This window comes from Melanerpes formicivorus, unplaced genomic scaffold (assembly GCF_026170545.1).
Source record: "Melanerpes formicivorus ecotype bairdi unplaced genomic scaffold, bMelFor1.0.p_v2 SCAF_30, whole genome shotgun sequence".
In the NCBI taxonomy this organism is placed as follows: Eukaryota; Metazoa; Chordata; class Aves; order Piciformes; family Picidae; genus Melanerpes; species Melanerpes formicivorus.
The window spans coordinates 5,641,444-5,647,804 of record NW_027142382.1 but is presented as its reverse complement, the minus strand read 5'-3'; positions in this window follow the sequence as shown (position 1 = coordinate 5,647,804).

The following is a 6,361-nucleotide window of genomic DNA, read 5'->3' as shown; positions in this document are numbered from 1 at the left end:
TGAGGGTCCCTCCTAACCAATGCCTTCTATGATTTGATGATTCTATGATTTGGCTTACAGGTCAAAGCACTTAGAATCAGGTCTGTGTCTAAACCTCCTGCTGCAGTCAGTGGAGATACATTTGAGACAACTGAGTCTAGAGTCAACCCAGATGACTAGACATTGGTGTCTACTTCTAGGTGAGACTAAACTCACTGTCCTGATTAGATATCCATGGACTATGGCAGGATGTTAGACACTGATTACCTACTCTTAATCTGCAAGGTAAATCCACCTGCTATTTCTTTCCTATAATTTATTACTTTTGCTATGATTCCTAATGGAGTGATAGTTTCAGGTGCAGATCACTATACTGTACACACACAAAAAGGACAATTTTAACTCAAAGAACTCAGATTCAGATATAACCTCACTGCAGTTGTGGAATCAATAGGAGTCAAGAGAATGGTCTTAGCATAATCTCTTTAGTGATAGCCTCACAAATATGATGATGAGGAAGCATGGTCCAGATGGCCCCCCAGCCTTTGTTGTCATCATCACCACCACCCAGTGTGCACCATGGGCACTCCCCAGTGATGAGAGGAGGATCCCTCAGCCCAGATGGGCTCAGCTTGAGGCTTCTGCCTTTCCTGGGGGGGATTAAAAAGAGAAGTGGGTGGGGAGAGCAAAGTGGCCACACCTGGGGTGGGAGGAGTCCTGCCCTTGCTGAAGCCCTGCAAGGGTCACAGAATCAAAAGATCACCCAGTCCAACCCCCCTGCTAGAGCAGGATCATCTACACCAAATTACACAGGAATGCATCCAGGCAAGTTTTGAATATCTCCACAGAGGGAGACTCCACAACCTCCCTGGGCAGCCTGATCCAGTGCTCTGTCACCCTCACAGTGACAATTTATTTCCTCATACTTACATGAAACTTCCTATGCCTCAGCTTGCACCCATTGCCCCTTGTCCTGTCATTGGGCACCACTGAGAAGAGCCTGGCTCCATCCTCTTGGCACTCACCCTTTACATATTTATAAACATTGACGCGGTCACCTCTCAGTCTCCTCTTCTCTAAGCTAAAGAGCCCCAACTCCCTCAGTCTCTCCTCTAACCACTCCTCATGGTAAGGATACTTACTGGTTTTGTACGTGGCACTAAGCAGGAAGGACAGCAAATAAAAATTAGTATTCAAAACAATCCTGACAAATTGAAGATACTGCCTAAAGTAAACAGAAAGGAGACCTGAAACACACATCAGACAAGAAAGAATAATCAGCTGTGCAAATACAAAACTTCACCAGGAAAAGATACAGGGGTTCTGGTGGATCACATCAGAATGTAAATCAATAGCATCATATTGTTATGAGAAAGCTAAATGTGATACTGCAAGGCATCATGAGGTGCCTGAAACAGTCCTTCCACAATATTCAGTGTTAGTAAAGCTTCAGCGGAATAGCATGATCAGTTTAGAGCTGAAGAAAGTGTTTCACTAAATAGAGAAAGCATAGAGGACAGAAATTCTACTAGAGGACATGAAAACATAGCCCATAAGAAAGAACTGAAGGAAGTGGGGTTTATGACCAAAAGAAGAGAAGGTCTGCTGAAAATAATAAAATATGCAAAAAAAAACCCAAAACCAAACCAAAATGCTGCAGGGATTAGATTTATAATACTCAATGAAAAAAACCACCATTCTTACACAGAAGAAAAGAGCAGTTTAGATAAATGGTTAGGTATAGTCAATCCTACCTCTGGATGGTGCAGTGAAAGAAAAGATCTACTCAGGTGTCTTTCTGTTTGTCTGTGTGTAACAGTGCATCACAACCGTCATCTTTCTCGTGGGTAAATTCATGATGCATAACCCCTGATGAGAGGTTGAAAATATTATGCTACTGAACTAAGTGGAGTAGGTCAAGGCATGTGTCATCATTGCAGGGGGTGTTAGAAAAATTCTGCCAAAGTGATTCTCTGCTCAGGAAGCAGAAAAGGAGAGTCACCTGCAAGCTGCTATCAAAACTGAGCTGAAAAGACAGCAGAGCTGCAATGTTTGGAAATAGTAAATACACCATGAAATTGTTTCATATAACAAGGCAGCTTGCAGAGGCCTGGCAACAGTTGGCTTGTCAAAGTGTAAGCTAAAGTAGCCTATTATTTGTCCTGACTGTTCTTTGGCAAAAGCAAAAACAGCTTTAGGTTGCAGGTGTGAGCAGGTGTCTGCTGCAGATACCTGTAGAGATGGGGAAGATTCAACCAAAAGCCTTGAACAATTTACAAGAGCGATTGGATTCTGTTTCTCTTGGTCTACATTTTCATTTCTGTTCTTGTTTATATTCTGCACTTCCTAAACACAATAGAACATTTGTCACATAGCCAGGAAGCTTAGAAACTTCTTGAGGCTTGAAGCCAGGTCCTTGAAACAGCCAGTATTGACACTAATGCTTCCTTACTATAGTGCTCCAGCAATAAGCTGAAATGCTACTCATCTAAAGTATGGTGGCAAGACCATAAGAAATAAGATGCCTTGTTTCTGAATACAGGAACAGAGGCTTAGGCTTTATGGCCAAGAAGGTATACAGGAAAGGGCATGTCCAAAAGGCAGGGAAAAAGGAGTTTTGAAATCTCAGAAAATAGCTCTAGAAAAAGATTTTGAGACTAAATTGTGGCGGTCATGCATAGAGATATGACAATGCAAACAAATATGTAAATGCTGCTTCCAGGCACTCGAAGCTACAATCACTGTCCTGGGAATCTCTGCGTGAAGATGTGTGAGGAACCTCAGCATTTCTTTGTGTGAGACTGGATGTTGCGAAAAAATTCTTCACAGAGAGAGAGACTGGCCATTGGAATGTGCTGCCCAGGGAGGTGGTGGAGTCACCGTCATTGGAGGTGTTTAGGAAGAGACTGAATGGGGTGCTTGGTGCCATGGTTTAGTTGATTAGATGGTGTTGGGTGATAGGTTGGACTCGATCTTGAAGGTCTCTTCCAACCTGGTCTGGTCTATTCTATTCTATTCTATTCTATTCTATTCTATTCTATTCTATTCTATTCTTTGCTGTGTGTATGCCTCTGCTGATCATAGAATGGTTTGGGTTGGCAGGGATCTTAAAGACCACTTATTTCCCCTCACCCTGTTGTAGGCAGGGACACCTACTAGACCAGGTTGCTCAAATCCACATGCAATCAGGCCTTGAACACTTTCAGGGATGAGGCATCTAAAACCTCTCTGGACAACCTGTTCCAGTGTTTCACCACCCTTACAGCAAAGATTTGCTTGTACCTAAACTAAATATACCTCTTTCAGTTTGAAACTACAGGACAGCCACAGCTCTCTCAGCATGTCCTCACAGGGAAGGTGCTCCAGAGTCCAGATCCTCTTCATGGCAGTATAGTTCTGATAATCCCAAATAAGGAGGCTTCTGGGCGGTTTCATTGACTTCTTGTAACACGCTTTACTAACCCTGTTTTTCATGAGAACTGACCAAAGGAAGTACTTCCATGTTGAAAAAGAGATTGTGGTAGTTTTAGGCTGTGCCTAGAAAATTTTCCACAGATCTTGGACAGAAAGTGATAGAGTGTAAATAAATCACCATTGGATGCAAAAGGACAAATAGCAATAAGGTCTAAGTAATCCCATTGGACAGACTGCTAACATAAAGTTAGTATATATAAACTAACTTTCTCTCTTTTTGGCTTCCTTTACACTAGCAAGATACTAGCTCTAGCTTCTGCTGGATTTCCTGACCTTGGCTGCATTGCTTTGCTGTGGATAAGTATTAACAAACAGCTGTCTCTGCTTTTCTCCTTTCTTCTCTTGTCCCGTGTACAGCGGGGGCAGGCAAGGGAGCAGGGAGAGGGAAGCTATTAGTAGACCCCAGGTTTTTGCAGGGGGGTTCTTGTGTTTATAAATTATACATATATGTAAATATTGTATATCTTGTACATATTCATTGCATTTAATATTTTTGATTGTAGTTTTGCTTTTATATAGAGCTTAATTTGCTTTCTAACTGAGCTAGTCTGGTAATTTTATGTTGGGAGGTAATTTCAACCCACCACAGAAATGTATGTGCAGATATTACCCTCTGAGATCAGCATCCAGAGCTGAACTGTTGCCACAACAGTTTGGCAGGTAAGTAGAGTGGCAGTGCTCAGTGGATGGGGGTCTTCTTTTTCCCAAAGCAGGGATACACATGGTGAGTGGAGCAACCTCCTTCACCAAGCTGATCACTCTTGGGAGACAGGCAGGCAAGGTGTGGGTGGAGCCACAGCCTCAAGGGGCTCTTTAAATGCCAAGGTTGAAGAGCAGGGGACATGTTGAGTCACCTGGGGCAGTCTGCAGGGTTAGTTACCTGTGCAGATACAGCTATGGTTGCAACCTGGGATAAAGCTTTTAGTAAAAGAAATGTGGTGACAGTGGTTCCACATAAACAGGTAGGTGTCCAGGCCCCTGGCTGCAGGAGAGACAGCTGAGGATTGGAGGAAAGCAAATGTCACTCCAGCGGAATAGGTTAATGCAAGGGCAACCTGCCTGCTCCCCCTGTTTGTACTGATGGCAGCTGTTCTGCTGCCTTTCAGCATGTGAGACAATGAGCAGCAACTTGTTGTCTGGTATTTAGCACCATACAGCTGTATTTTACAGGCTGGGTGGAACATGACAGGCAGCATGGAAATGGGATAACTGTGAGGAGCTCATGTCTTTTTTGTTCCAAGTGTAAATCCTTCAGTCACACAGAGATCACAGTTACATAGTCTGACAGGGAACACAAATGCTCCTCACAGCTCATGAACACGTGCGAACTATGGACCATTTTGGACAATAACTGTGATTTGGAACATGAACAATGTCAACAAGGAGATAGGGTGACATTATCATAGTTAATATTTGAAGATTGCTTCATCTGTAATCTGTCTTAAAATCACTAAGGTTATGAACCTTCTGGATGCTTTGTCTCTATCTCATTTAATTGCCATGGGCTTTTCAAATGCCAACACTGACATTTTTTTCTGTACTGAGATCTACGTACAGGACAAGTGTTCAGACTCCGAGGCTTCACAGGGCTACAGTAATAACCAGAACATAAATTTTAATTGCATTCTGAGGTGTCACTCTGATTCTGCTGGATTATGAATCATCGTTGAGTACCACACAAACCTACCAAAGCTAGACACGTAGAGACAAAAATAACCTCGCTGATGAAAGTTGGGATTCTCCATTTTGCTGCTTTGTACATTTAAGCCAGGTTGTTCTATCACTTTCACTATAAATAAAAACAGATTCTTTGTCTCCTGGCAGCAACATATGTGCTACTCACCCCCTTCCTTCTTCCTCTGGGACTGACACTTTGATGGGAGAATGATTACTTATCGGAAAAAGAAAAGGAATCTTGCTAGGACAGAGCCAGTGTAATGAGAATGTAATAAAATACCATGCTGTTCACATGAAAGAGAACAAACAAGCACTTAATAACATAGCTGAGTCATGTCACCTTGTTGCTTGCCTATTCCAAAGCAAACAGTGGCAGTACAGTTTGTCATACATTGAACACGGATCAAGATGCCAGCAGGATGAAATAACTATCCAATAACGAGGCTTGCAATACAAACTGTTAATCTGGTTATGTTCCTCTTCAGTATTCATTTCATATTACAAAGAAAGCCTCTTGTAGAGCACTAATAATCTTAGAAAAACAGAAACATAGCATTGTTAGGGTTGGAAGGGACCTCAGGGATCATTTAGTTCCAAACCCCCTGCCTTACTACATCAGGTTGCTCAGAGCCACATCCAGCCTGGCCTTAAAAACTTCCAGGGATGGGGCTTCCCTCCCTGGGCAACCTGTTCTAGTGTCTTACCACCCTCATGGTGAAAAACTTCTTCCTAACATCCAGGGTTGGATTAGATGATCTTTCGAGGTCCCTTCCAACCCCTAACATTCTGTGATTCTCTGATATGGTTACTGAGTGCCAGTTTAAAACATACAGGTACAACAAAGAATCTCACTTCAGAGTACATTCCGTCACTAAGCAAGCCTCATGGTCATGTAATGCTTACAATCCCTGAGTCTCCTATGAAAATGTCAGCATTTCTTTCAGAAATACCATGTATATTTGCTAATTAATCACAATGTGTTTACTTTGCTTATCTGTACTATTTTTACTGGTCAGTCAATCCCAGACAAAATGCTGGCTACTCTAATGAACTCAGGGTATTTGAAATCACTAACCAATATTCAAAAAGGCCATTTCTTTCTGTTATTGTCTGCACATAATTCTCCAAGTATGAAAGTATGCAAATATACTTGCTTTATTAAAGTCTTACATCAATGCTGAGGCATTTTTGACTGTGAATTCATAAGACCTGACTGACAGAATTGCTTCAA